The sequence below is a fragment of the Plectropomus leopardus genome, chromosome 3, assembly GCF_008729295.1.
Source record: "Plectropomus leopardus isolate mb chromosome 3, YSFRI_Pleo_2.0, whole genome shotgun sequence".
In the NCBI taxonomy this organism is placed as follows: Eukaryota; Metazoa; Chordata; class Actinopteri; order Perciformes; family Serranidae; genus Plectropomus; species Plectropomus leopardus.
The window spans coordinates 905458-919280 of NC_056465.1; positions in this window are offsets into that span (position 1 = coordinate 905458).

Sequence of the window (13823 nt, forward strand, 5' to 3'; positions counted from 1 at the left end):
CTACCAAGCCTTCTTCTGGCTAATGTCCGGTCGCAGGAGAATAAAGTGGGTAAGATGTGATTGAAGCTCACTCAGCAACAGGAGATCAGAGATCACTACTTGCACATATCTTCACACAGACATGGTTATCCTCTATCATCCCGGATTAAGCTGTTGCACTGGATGGGCGGACCTTTTTCAGAGCCGACAGGACATAAGACTCTGATGCAAATTCAGAAAATGCACTGCAGGAATCGAATGATGCCATCAGCAGCAACTTGCCCAAGCAACTGGATGGAATTTTCGTAGCAGCTGGTGATTTTAATCAACTCATCCTTCAACTCCAAAGATGGTTTGAAAGCTTAAACTTCGTAGACATATGGAGGCTCTCACATCCAACTGAAAGAGATTATTCCTTTTACTCTCCTGTCCACAATTCCTATTCCCACATTGATCACCTTCTGACTCCAAAATGATATCAGTAGCTGATAGAATTGTCTACCACCCCATCTTAATATCAGACCATGCCCCACTATCCATGTTGCTGAAGATAGGTAAACAATCACTCAAGAACAATCAATGGCGGCTGGACGCAATGCTATTAAAGGATAGTGAATTGAAAAATTACCTAGACAAACACATTTCCCAGTTTATTTCGGAGAATGACACTGGAGATCTTAACGACTCAACCTTATGGGAATCTCCTAAGGTAGTTATCAGGGGTCATGTAATAAAATGGTCATAATAATAAAAATGGTCATGCTTCCCAAAATCCTATACATTCATCAATGCCTACCCATCTATAAACTCTTATACTACTTCAAGAAATTGGATTCCATAATCTCCTCATTTATTTGGAACAATAAAGGAGCTAGAATTTTAAAAAAGCATCTATGTAAGGATAAATTGAAGGGCTGCTTTGGCTTGCCCCGCTTTCAATTTTACTTCTGGGCTGCAAACTTGAGAGTTATATCCCTGTGGTGTAAGAAACAAACAATCATCAGTCTCCAGCGCAACAACCACAACCATTAGATTTAAAAGGCGGCCTGTAGAAGCACATCTCTTCCTGCGCTTTTAAACAACCATGTCAAAGTAAAGATTCCACCATACATAACCAGCCCTGTTATTTTAATCTCTTTAAGAACATGGAGACAAATTCAGTTTTATCTGAATTTGCCCAAAGTCTACCTGGATAGTCCTATCTACAATAGCAATGCCTTCCCTTCAGGTTTAGCAGATCCTATTTTTTTCTGTTTGGAAAGATAGAGGCATGACTACAATTTGAAACATATATATTGCAGGTAAAATTGCAACCTTCCAACAATTGCAACAATCCTACAGTCTACCATCATCACACTTTAGATATAAGTTTGAGTCCTTAAATAGGACTTACAATATGACTTACAAAACTATGAAAATATGCTGGAACATAGTACACTGGACAGCCTTATTTCTATATTCATCCTTGCATGCTCTGATGCTAGATTTAGGAATGCTTAAGGAAGAAGAGCTGGGAAAGGAAATCACTGAAGATACATGGAAGGCTGTCCTTATTAAGATATATAACAGTGCAATAAATGCCAGACATCGACTTATACAATTCAAAATAGTACACAGACTTCACTACATGAAATCAAGTCTCCACACTTTATATCTGAATGTCTCCCCCTTATGTGATAAGTGCAAACAGGACACAGGTTCACTTGTGCACCAGCTGTGGCTCTGCCCTAAGCTCCATTCCTTCTGGTCTCTCATATTTGATTTTATATCAAAGGCTTATAGAAAAATGCCAGACCCCTTCCTTGCAATATTTGGATCACCTGTGAACACTATCGTAGATAATTACATTGTTCAGGCCATCTCACTCTGCACACTGCTAGCAAAATGCCTCATTTTATAACAATGGAAATCTGAATCAGTCCTACATGCCACCAATGGCTGACAGAGGTTGGAAATGTGATTCATATAGAAAGTGTAACGGGTGGTTTTAGGACCCAGATGCAGTACACCAAAACGCTCGTTCAGTTGGTAATAACTTTTATTAAAACCAACACAAGTAAAGCTCAGCTTACAGGCAGAGAGTTCGTTCTTCGGGCAGGCAGCCCTAGCAATGTCTCTGGGTCTCCCACGAAGCGAACACAGGAAGGAGAGAATAAACAGTTAGAGGGAGACACTGAAGCTCCTGAAGGAAAAGCACTTGTGAATAATAAAATGAATGATTTCAGTTTCAGGGTAAATGATAAATGGACTGCACTTGTGTATAGCACTTTTCTAGTCTTTTTGACCACTCAAAGCGCTTTCACACATTATGTCACATTCAGCCATTCACACATACATTCACACACTGGTGGCTAAGGCTACTGTACAAGGTGCCACCTGCTGCTCAGTAACCATTCACACACACTCACACTCTAATGACACAGCCTCAGGAGCAATTTGGAGTTCAGTATCTTGCCCAACGTTGACATGCTGAATGGAGGAGCCGGGGATCGAACACTGACCTTCCAATTAAAGGACAACCCGCTCTACCTCTGAACCTCCACCCTTGCATTGTTTATGCTGGCTCACTGTTACTTTTAAGGCTTACTGAGACACTTGAATACAACAGAAAAAACAGTTAATGTTTTTAATAACAGCTCAAAATGTCTTCTGTGATAAAGGCTTTTTGTTGATTGGAGAATTGATTCCCAGTCTGTTAAAGATGGTCTTCTGGAATCCACTGACACCTGGCTTAGTACTACTGTATGGAATCAGCCAGTTTATTCCAGCACCCTTTTAACTCTGCACCTTTGCATTGCTGACAGCCTGTTTCCTCATCAATATATTTAAATCTAGCCCTTTTGTTTATGCTCCCATTTTTACTGGTTAAGTTGAAAAACTTAACTTAACTTAACGTCTTTTATGCAAACAAAAACACAAAAGACATTTCTCTCAAACTTAAAAACGATGTTGGGCACTTTTCTTTTTTCCAAAATAATCCAGCCACCTGACAGGTGTGTGACATATTAAGATGCTGATTAAACAGCATCATTAGTACACAGGTGTGCCTTGGGATGGTCACAATAAAAGGACACTCTGCTGTGTGCAGTTTGATCACACAACACAATGCCACAGATGTCACTCCCTCAAAACTCATAACATCTGTAGCGTTGTGTTGTGTGATCAGACTTAAGTCCGCATCCTGATATGCCACACCTCAGGGGGATGGTTCGTCTTGGAAAAGTGATCACTAACATGGATTTTAACTAATTTACAATCAATATTTGTGAGAAATAAGTATTTTTGTGTGCATAAAAAATTTCACCCAGACAACTCTCTCTCAGCAGTTTGTGTAGCAGTCCAGGCTGTTACACAAACTGCTGATATATCAACTTGAACTGGAGTTCGCACAGAGGAAAGCTAATGGAGTACATAGTGCATTGGGAAAAGGGCTCATCTCTGAAAAGCATGTCTAGTGAATCTGGTTTTTCTGCCCAGTAGATTTGAAAATATTTCTTTTGCACTGCGGGATATTTTTTTCTGATGGCGGTACTAGAAGAAGAAATGTCCATCTATTTGTCTAACAAGTAGTTGTAATAAATGTCTTTCTTGAGAGCAAAATTAAATTAACCTTGTGTTTCTTGCCAACAGAATAAAATAATTTCTGAGGGTTAGTAAAATGTTTTTAATACACATTTGGATTTGTAACCTTAACTATAGAGTGCTATAAATCCATAGTGTTGTTCATGTCTGTAATAAAATTTCATACACATTGTGCTGTGAGTCAAAGATGCTTTCATGCCATCTGTCAGTGGAAGTAGCTTGAGAAATGCTCTAATATGTCTAATATTAGCTGCTTCTCCCAGTGTACATCCCTTCAGTGGCTGCATCCTGGGGGAGACCATCTGGTGGCTTGTTTGTACAATGGGGGGGAGGGGGGGTGCAACACTCTACCTCTGTAGGACACTGTATACACACATGATAGTATATTCATTCTACATGGACATTTTTAAATTGTCTCCTAACAAGTCCTTTCTTACTAAGCTTTTTGAGAAAAAACAAGTATTCTGTTTTTGTCTGCACAGAGGAGAAAATATATAAGGTACAAGGTACAAGGTAGATTTATTGTAATTTTTTCCTAAACGTGATTTAAAAAGAAATTAAATTAAAGTTGATCCTAAATCCTGATACATCTTTTTGGCGTCAAAGGAGGAGTTCAGGAGTCTCACAGCCTGGGGAAAGAAGCTGCTCTGTAGTCTGGTGGTTCTGCAGTGGATACTTCTGTATCTTTTTCCAGATGGCAGCAGGGTGAACAGACTGTGGCTGGGGTGGCTGCTGTCTTTCAGTATTCTTTGAGCTCTGTGCAGACACCTCACTTTACCGAGGTCACTGATGCTCTGAAGATTGGAACCAGTGATGATCTGGACAGTTTTAATTACCTGCTGTAGAGCCTTCCTGTCTTGGCTCGTGCACGAACCATGCCAGTTCATGTTGTTTCCAGTCAGTGTGCTTCTATTGCTCCTCTATAGAAGTTAACCAGGATCTTGCTCGGGAATTTAGCCTTCCTAAGTTTCCGTAGGAAGTAGAGCCTTTTTTGTGCTTTTTTAACCTGGGTGGTGATGTGTGATGACCAAGATAAGTTCTCAGTGATAGTGATTCCAAGGAACCTATAGTTGTTCACCTGCTCCACCTCAGCTCCACTGATGTAGACAGGGGTGTGTGTCTTTGCCTTTTTCTTTCTAAAATCAACAATCAGCTCCTTGGTTTTACTGACATTGAGCAGTAGGTTGTTCTGTGTTCACCACTCAGCAAGATTGTAGATTTCCTCCCAGTATGAACTCTCATAGCTGTTTGTAATATGACCGATGATGGTGGTGTCGTCCGCATACTTCACAATAGAGTTTTCTTTATGTCTGGGAGTGCAGTCATGGGTGTACAGTGTGAACAGGAGGGGGCTGAGCACACAGCCCTGGGGGGCTCCGGTGTTGATCACTGATGTTGAGGAGGTGAGACTGCTGATTGGAACTCTCTGGGGTCTGCATGTAAAAAAGTCCAGTATCCAGTTGCAGAGTGTTGTACTGAAGCCCAAAGTGTTTTCCAAGTTTTCCAATCAGCTTCATGGGAGAGACTGTGTTGAATGCTGAGCTGAAGTCAACAAAAAGCATGCTGATATAGCTCCAGGTGAGTGAAGACCAGTAGATATGGTGTTCTCTGTGGATCTGTTGATTCTGAAAGCATACTGGTGAGGGTCCAGGCTAGCAGGGATATTGTCTTTGATGTGCTGGAGAACCAGTTTCTCTAAGCACCCCATCAGGATGGGGGTAAGAAGCACAGGGCGGTAGCCATTAAGACTAAGCACCTAAGCAGACTTTTTTGGGTACAGGAACGATGATGGCTGGGGGAAGCAGGCTCTTGTGAGAGCTAGATGTTAAAAATGTCAGTTACAACATTAACATTTGCTCCTGAACACTCAGCATTGAGTTATATGGGGAGATTGTTACAAAACATCCCATTTTGTGCTCAACAGTCCCATCAGGCTATTTATATTTATTAATTTATTTTTAAGTGTCAGAAAGGAAATCATGCTGACCTTGACACCCTGGCAATGGACGGGATGAAAGTGCAGCAAAATCTCATCTTTCCACAAGCAAAAACTTATGACTCGAAGGTATTATTGGAAGGTATTATTATTACTTAATTATTTCTAAAAATAGGAATTGAAAAAAAGGCATCAGGTGACTTCTATTGTGTTTGGGGAAAAGGAGCAGCATGGAGAACAGAGAGAGAGAGGCCTACAATAAAAATATTTCATTATTCATTTGTCTGTATTAATGTAAGAAATACATATTTGCTCTATTACCTTTTTATATCTATGCCCTTTTTTTGCCCAGAAAAACAGACTTATAATTGTGTTTCTCATTTTACTTATAGCATCAGTTTAGTAACTGAGTTTTGCCAATATAGGTAACTTTTGTCTCAGAACTGACATTGTTGCAGTATCAACTGTTTTTCTCATAACTAAGATGCATCTCTGAAACCTTCCACTCTTTTCTCAAAACTGTGAACACAAAATCCAGTTTTAAAACTACATTCACAAAACCTCTGACTCCTCTGGCAAAATCAAACAGTCACATAAAAACAGCTTTCTCTGTGTCAAAATTAAACAATGTTTTCAGATAAATACCTCAGCAGTCAAAATAAAAACAGCACTGGACAGTCAGTACATACAAGTTCAAAATACAGCACACAGTGTTCAGGGATGTAGCTTCAGAAACTCCACAAAAAAAGACATTAATATTTTCAAGACAATAAACACATTTTATGTTTTCCAAACAAAATATTCACAATTCAGTAATTCAGTAATTTGAGTTGAGATATTGTACAATGCAAATATGATTTTTTTGAACTGGGCCTAACCCCCCTAACCCTAACATTGCTGCAGCAAAGCTGCCTGCTGTTGCAACAACTTTATTTTCACAATTAAAAGCACATATTTAACTCTTCCAGCTGTGCAGCCACTGAATTGTCAACAATATGGTCCTGCAAATGTTTCACAATAAAAAGCCAAAAACTGAAGGGATTCTGTCAACAGAAACATTGTCAGAGGTCTTTTATTTTTCAAACAGAAACGGGAATGGTTAAGTTAAACAGATATAATTGTATTTTCTCATCTCTGTGATGGATAGACAAGACATTGAAACTGCAGTACAAAGTGGTTTAGAGTAAATTAAATTATAACAAGACCAGTCATTATTTCTGTGAAAACAACACGTCATGCAGAAAAAATCATCAGGACGCTGTTTCTTTAGAACTGCTGCGTGCCTGAGCAGCGCTGCTCACGCAGTCAGTGTGGCTGCTCTAACCTTGTAACATGTGCCAAAAAAACAAAAACAAAAAAAAACAATCTTAAGTTCGGAAAAAAAGAAACATGAATCCAAAAGGTGGATGGTTGTCTTTCTCTGTTCAATAAGGACAATGTGTGTACAAACATTACCTTTCCTTGACATCTCATGAGTGTATTGTGTAGACTAAAAAATGGTAAGAGACCAGCAAGAATTATTTTGGCCTGAAGGAGAGTGACAGCTTTAATTAATAGAAAATTCACATTAGTGCTTTTTACTTGTAGGTTATACAAACACTTAAATGAAGATTGAAAATGCTTTCTTGAGTAGAAAATATTACTTTAGACTACATTTCACATTTCATAATTGTTCATACAGATTAAACAGGGTTTGCTCTGCCTCTGCAGATGTCACTTTATTGCTACACTCTGTGTTTTGATGTATTCTTGCAACAGTTTATTTCCATACATATTCTTTACCCCCACAATGCATGTTCCAGCGGGTCAGTATTAGCATGTAGGTTAGATTTTAATGCATCAACTGAAGGGAGGAAAAGTGGTCCCAGAGCAGCCTGTGGTGCCTGCAGCACAGCCATGCAGGCTATCTGAAAATAGCCAGGCTTCGTGCAAGGCAAACTGGTTTATTCAAGTGGACACAAAATTCTATTTAAAATGCTGCTTCCTGTTTTTCTGTCTGTAACTCAGACTTTTACTTAAAATTCACCAAGTTTTTGAAGTCACAGATACTGTCAACAGTATCTGGCTCCTGTTATTCACAGTCATGATTGTTCTCCTCTGGGTGGCAGGAGTAAATAACTGTGAAAGACTGGACCCTTTGGGTGCTGCATAGTAAGTTTTCTCAAAATCAGGATCACATTTCTGCCTCTTCGCTCTTACCAAGATTGCATTTCTTACTTAAGAACAAATCCAATTCTTCCTTGCACTCTAACTCCACAGTGCAGTACTGCACAGTTCACAGCCAACATTTTTCACGTTTTCACATTTAGAAAATATTCACAGATTTTTCCTCACCCAATTTCAAAAGGGAACATCTTCTAAATTAATGTTGCCACTAGCATAGCACCAAACCAGCTTATGTGTATTGCAATTATCAGGTGAAGCTCTCATATTGTTCATATAAGCACGTAAAATGAGTCTGTTAGCAACAACTTTAAATAGACTACAGTAAATACTGTGTTTGTCTATTAATCCCTTATCCTATGAATGCTCCCTCTCAGGCCTTTTGCTTGATCTGATTTGATGCATATGTGAAATTCTAATATATTCTGTTGGAGAGGGCTGAATCTTGCCTGTCTAATAAAGGACATGATACCTGAGCCTGTTGTTGTCATTTCAAACCTGACAAAGACGTCTGCTCTGTCAGTGCTTTCAGCGAACCAGCATCACACGAAAAAGCCACCCTCTGCGTCCAACTGGACACACCTCTGGACCGTGTCAGATGAGAATGCGCTCGGACAGAACTGGTGGCATTGTTATTATATGCCAGTGGACAGCCAGACGGCACTGGGTATGTCCACATGCTATATGCATGGGTCGCGTCACTTGAGAACGCGGCTTGATGGAAGTGGTCACGTGTGCATAAAACACAGGACAGCATCAGGAAATAAAGCTGCCTGTAACCATGTAATACAAGGTGTAATGACCTCAATGTTCCGCAGTTAATGTGTTAAATTTTCATTTTAATTGTTTTTATGTTGCTTTTATTTATTTCCTGTTAAGACAAAAGTGCTTTTATTTGTTGTATTTTTTTACATAATTTTTTTATTTAAAGTTTTTTAAAGAAAAACATAACAACCCTCCATTTCCCATTTTGTTTTAATATAAAGGTTTGAGTGTGTTTTCCTGTATACAAGCCCTTTATATAGACCTGAGATAATACCATCCATCCATCCATTTTCTTCCGCTTATCCGGGGTCGGGTCGCGGGGGCAGCAGCCTAAGCAGGGAAATCCAGACTTCCCTCTCCCCGGCCACTTCATCCAGCTCTTCCCGGGGAACCCTGAGGTGTTCCCAGGCCAGCTGTGAGACGTAGTCTCTCCAGCGTGTCCTGGGTCTTCCCCGGGGCCTCCTACTGGTGGGAAGTGCCCTGAACACCTCACCAGGGAGGCGTCCTGGAAGCATCTTACTTAGATGCCCAAGCCACCTCATCTGGCTCTTCTCAACGCGGAGGAGCAGCGGCTCTACTCCGAGCTCCTCCCGGATGACCGAGGTTCTCACCCTATCTCTAAGGAAGAGCCCAGCCACCCTACGGAGGAAACTCATTTCGGCCGCTTGTACCCGCGATCTTGTTCTTTCGGTCACTACCCAAAGCTCGTGACCATAGGTGAGGGTAGGAACGAAGATCAACTGGTAAATGGAGAGCTTTGCCTTTCGGCTCAGCTCCCTCTTCACCACGACAGACCGGTGCAGCGCCCGCATTACTGCGGACGCTGCACCGATCCGCCTGTCGATCTCCTGCTCCATCCTTCCCTCACTCGTCGTGAACAAGACAACGAGGTACTTTAACTCTTCCACTTGGGGCAGGACTTCGTCCCCGATCCGGAGGGGGCATGCCACCCTTTTCCGGCTGAGAACCATGGTCTCAGATTTGGAGGTGCTGATTCTCATCCCAGCCGCTTCACACTCGGCTGCGAACCGATCCAGTGAGAGCTGAAGGTCACGACCCGATGAAGCCAACATGACCACATCATCTGCAAAAAGCAGAGACCCAATCCTGAGGTCACCAAACCGGACCCCCCTCAATGCCCTGACTGCACCTACAAATTCTGTCCATAAAAGTTATGAACAGAATCGGTGACAAAGGGCAGCCCTGGTGTAGTCCAACCCTCACCGGAAACGAGCTCGACTTACTGCCGGCAATGCGGACCAAGCTCTGGCACCGGTCATACAGGGAACGGACAGCCCGTATCAGGGAGTCCGAAACCCCATATCCCGGAGAACCCCCCACAGGACTCCCGAGGGACACGGTCGAATGCCTTCGTCAAGTCCACAAAGCACATGTGGACTGGTTGGGCAAACTCCCACACACCCTCAAGGACCCTGCCAAGGGTCCAGAGCTCGTCCACAGTTCCACGACCAGGGCGAAAACCTCATTGCTCCTCCTGAATCCGGGGTTCGACTATCCGGCGGACCCTCTTCTCTAGTACCCCCAAATAGACCTTACCAGGGAGGCTGAGGAGTGTGATCCCCCTGTAGTTGGAACACACCCTCTGGTCCCCCTTCTTGAAAAGAGGGACCACCACCCCAGTCTGCCAGTCCAAGGGCGCTGCCCCCGATGTCCCTGCCTTGTTATTCTCTCCAAAATAAAACTGCTTTCCATTTACTTTTATTCTGGCAGTAGGTTTGTTATACAATGCCTGTATTGTTTTAATTATTGTTTCATGTAAGCCAAATCAATGTAGAACTCAATAAAGAAAGGTCCAATTCACTGAATCGAATGCCTCCTTTGCATCAATATTAATTACCATTGCTGCTATTTTATTCTTTTGAATGTGGTTAATAATTTGTAATGTCCTTCGTATATTATCTTGCGTTTGGCGCTCTCAAATAAAACCTGTCTGATCATTATGTATCAAATTAGGTAAGAACTTTTCTAATCTTCTAGCCATGATAGAAGTAAACAGCCTACAGTCCATGTTTAGAACTGATATTGGTCTATATGACCCACATTCTAATTTATCTTTATTTTCCTTTGGAATGGCAGAGATTATTGCTTCTTTCTAACTGGGTGGTGTTTGTGCCTTCTTTAGAACCCAGTTCAGTGTAGGAAGCATCACTGGTTTTAGCTCTTCTTTTAGCTCCTGACACCATTCTGCCGAATAGCTGGCTGATCCTGGTGATTTATTTAATTTGTGTTTACTTATTGCAATTTTCAATTCCTCAATAATTAGTTTATTCTGTTCTTCTTTTAACACTGGTAATGCCAAAGATTCCAAAAAACTGTCTATTTCAGCTATGCTGCCCCCTGCCTTTTTAGAATAAAGAGTCTTATGAAATGTTTCAAAGGCTCCCTGAATTTCATTTAATTTACTTTTTATTATTTTTGTGACTGGATCTTTAATTTTGTGGACTTTGTTCTGTGCTATTTTCTTTTTAAGAGTCCAGGCCATAACTTTCATTGATTTAGATCTACCTTCACAATACTTATGACACTAGAACTTTCTTAATTTTGTGAGAACTCAAGTCATTAATTTCGTTTCTTGTTTTCATGATTTCCTCTAATGTATCCTGTGATGTTTCATTTTATGTTTTTTTTCTCTAATTTTTTAATGTTTTTTGTAATTCTTCTAATTTCTTGTTTGTCATCTTTTTCTTATAAGAGGATATTGCTATAATTTTCCCTCTCAATACAGCCTTTAAGGCATCCCACAAAATTGGAGGGGACACATCACCATTGTCCATTAATTTCCAAGTAAAATTGTAACGGGTGCTGTGTGGACCCAGATGCAGTACACCGGTAAACTGGAGTAGTTGGTAATGACGTTTATTAAACCCAGCACAAATCAATCACGCAGCAAGGAGAAGCAGTTCAGCACAAAGTTCGTTCTTCGGGTCGGAACCCCAAACAAAGTCTATGGAGGGCGAACGATGCAAAGAGACGAAGCTTACTGCACTCGGCGTGGGTGAGGAGGAAACCCCGTTGTCCGACAGCTTGACAGCACGTGTGGAGATACCGTCGAGGAGATGGTGGAAGAGTGGTCGGGAACAGGCGGAGGTTTCGAAGCCAGAGGAGCAGTCCGAGAGCGCAGCGGTACCAGTGGGGATTAAACAGCAGAATCGTCGGAGCCAGGCGGAGAAGTCTTTACCAGCGGAGCAGATCAGAAACGCCGAATCAGAACACGTGGTCTGGGACAGAAGGCAGGTAGGTTTTCCGGGGATCAGGCGAAGAGAGCAGGTCGGGGACAGGCAGGGTCGGCTTTGGAAGATCAGGCAGGATAACGCTGGAAAGTCTTGCATAACGCTGAAGAACAATCTGGCGATGAGTGTGTGTGTGGAGGAGGCTTATATTCTGGGTTGTTGATTACTGATGAGCTGCAGCTGAGAGGTGAGAGAGCAGAGAGCAGGCAGAGTAGGTGGGCGTGGCCAGCAGGTAGAGTGAGCAGAGGGAGAGTGAGTGGAAAAATACTGGAGGGAGGAGAAAGGCAGGGATCGTGACAGAACCCCCCCCCCCAAGGGACGGCCCATGACGTCCCACAACGAACCACCGAAGCAGGGCGGGCGGCGGGGCCCGGAGGAGGGTCAGAACTCCTCGGACACCCCAGACACACTTCCCCCATCGTCCGAGAGGGCACCACCGGACTCCGAGGCAGAACCCACGTCGTCATCATCCCGGGTGGCGTGGACACAGGAGCAGGACGGGAAGCAGAACTGGATCCCCCACGTGCCGAGGCGGGTCCGGAGGGCTGGTCGGGATGCTGCCGATGGAACTCCGCCACGAGGTTGCCATCCAGGATCTGGCGCGCCGGGACCCAGGACCGCTCCTCCGGACCGTACCCCTCCCAATCGACGAGGCACTGAAGGCCCCTTCCATGGCGGCGAGAGCGCAGCAGGCGATGCACCGTATAGGCAGGGGTCCCATCTATGATGCGGGGAGGAGGAGGAGGTCGGGACGGAGGTTTGCAGAGGGCTCTCTCGGAATGGCTTGAGTCGTGAGACGTGAAAGGTGGGGTGGTTCCGCATGGTTCGGCAGGCAGTCGTAGGCGGACCGCCACCGGGTTGATCACCTTGTCGATGGGGAACGGTCCGACGAACTTGGGGGCCAATTTCTTGGAGTCCTGCCGCAGGGGAAGGTCCCGGGTCGACAGCCATACCTTCTGCCCCACCTGGTAGGCGGGGGCTCGGGAACGGCGACGGTTAGCAGCTGCAGCGTATCTTTCTGCGGACCCCAGCAGTGCGGACCTGGCCTGGGTCCAAGTCCGACAACAGCAACGGATGAAGGCCTCTACTGAAGGATAGGCAGTCTCTCTCTCTTGGTCCGGGAACAGGGGGGGTTGAAACCCATAAGCACACTGAAATGGGGACAGGCCAGTAGCTGAGCTGGTGAGAGTGTTGTGAGCGTATTCCACCCACAACAGTTGTGAGGACCAGGAGGCAGGGTGTTTAGAAGCCATACATCGAAGTACCGTCTCCATCTGCTGGTTCTTCCTCTCTGTCTGTCCGTTGGACTGTGGATGGTAACCGGAGGACAGGCTGGTGGAAGCACCCAGGAGACGGCAGAATTCCCTCCAAAACGATGAGGTGAACTGAGGACCCCGGTCCGAGACCACATCAGAAGGAAGGCCATGGAGTCGGAACACATGCTCCAGGAGCAACTCAGAAGTCTCTTTAGCAGACGGGGAGTTTGGGCAGTGGCACGAAGTGAGCCAGTAAGGTTCAGTAAGTGAACCGATCTACCACTGTCAGGATTGTGGTGTTGCCTCCTGACAGTGGCAGACCAGTTACAAAGTCCAAAGAGATGTGGGACCAGGGGCGATGAGGTACTGGTAGTGGCTGAAGATAACCGGCAGGAGCCCCCCGTGGAGTCTTGTTTTGGCTGCAGACTGGGCAGGCGTTGACAAAGCCAGCGATGTCTTCGTCCATGGTGGCCCACCAAAACCGCCGTTGCACCACCTCCTTGGTCCGGGCGATTCCTGGATGACAGGAGAGACGGGAACTGTGAGCCCACTGTAGGACCTCGGATCTTAGTCCTTGAGGAACGAAGAGCCGGTTCGGAGGGCATGAGATGGGGCCCGGCTGATCCTCCACCGCCGCCTTAACCCGTTCCTCAATCTCCCAGGTGAGGGCGGCCAGGAGACGAGAGGCAGGAACTATACTGTCCTGGTTGGAGGAGTCCTCCTCCCCAACCAGAAACTGACGGGACAGAGCGTCAGGTTTGATGTTGCGGGAACCAGGTTGGTACGACAGGGTGAATGTGAATCTTGCAAAGAACAGGGCCCACCGGGCTTGACGGGAGTTGAGTCTCTTGGCTGAGCGGATGTACTCGAGGTTTTTATGATCTGTCCAGA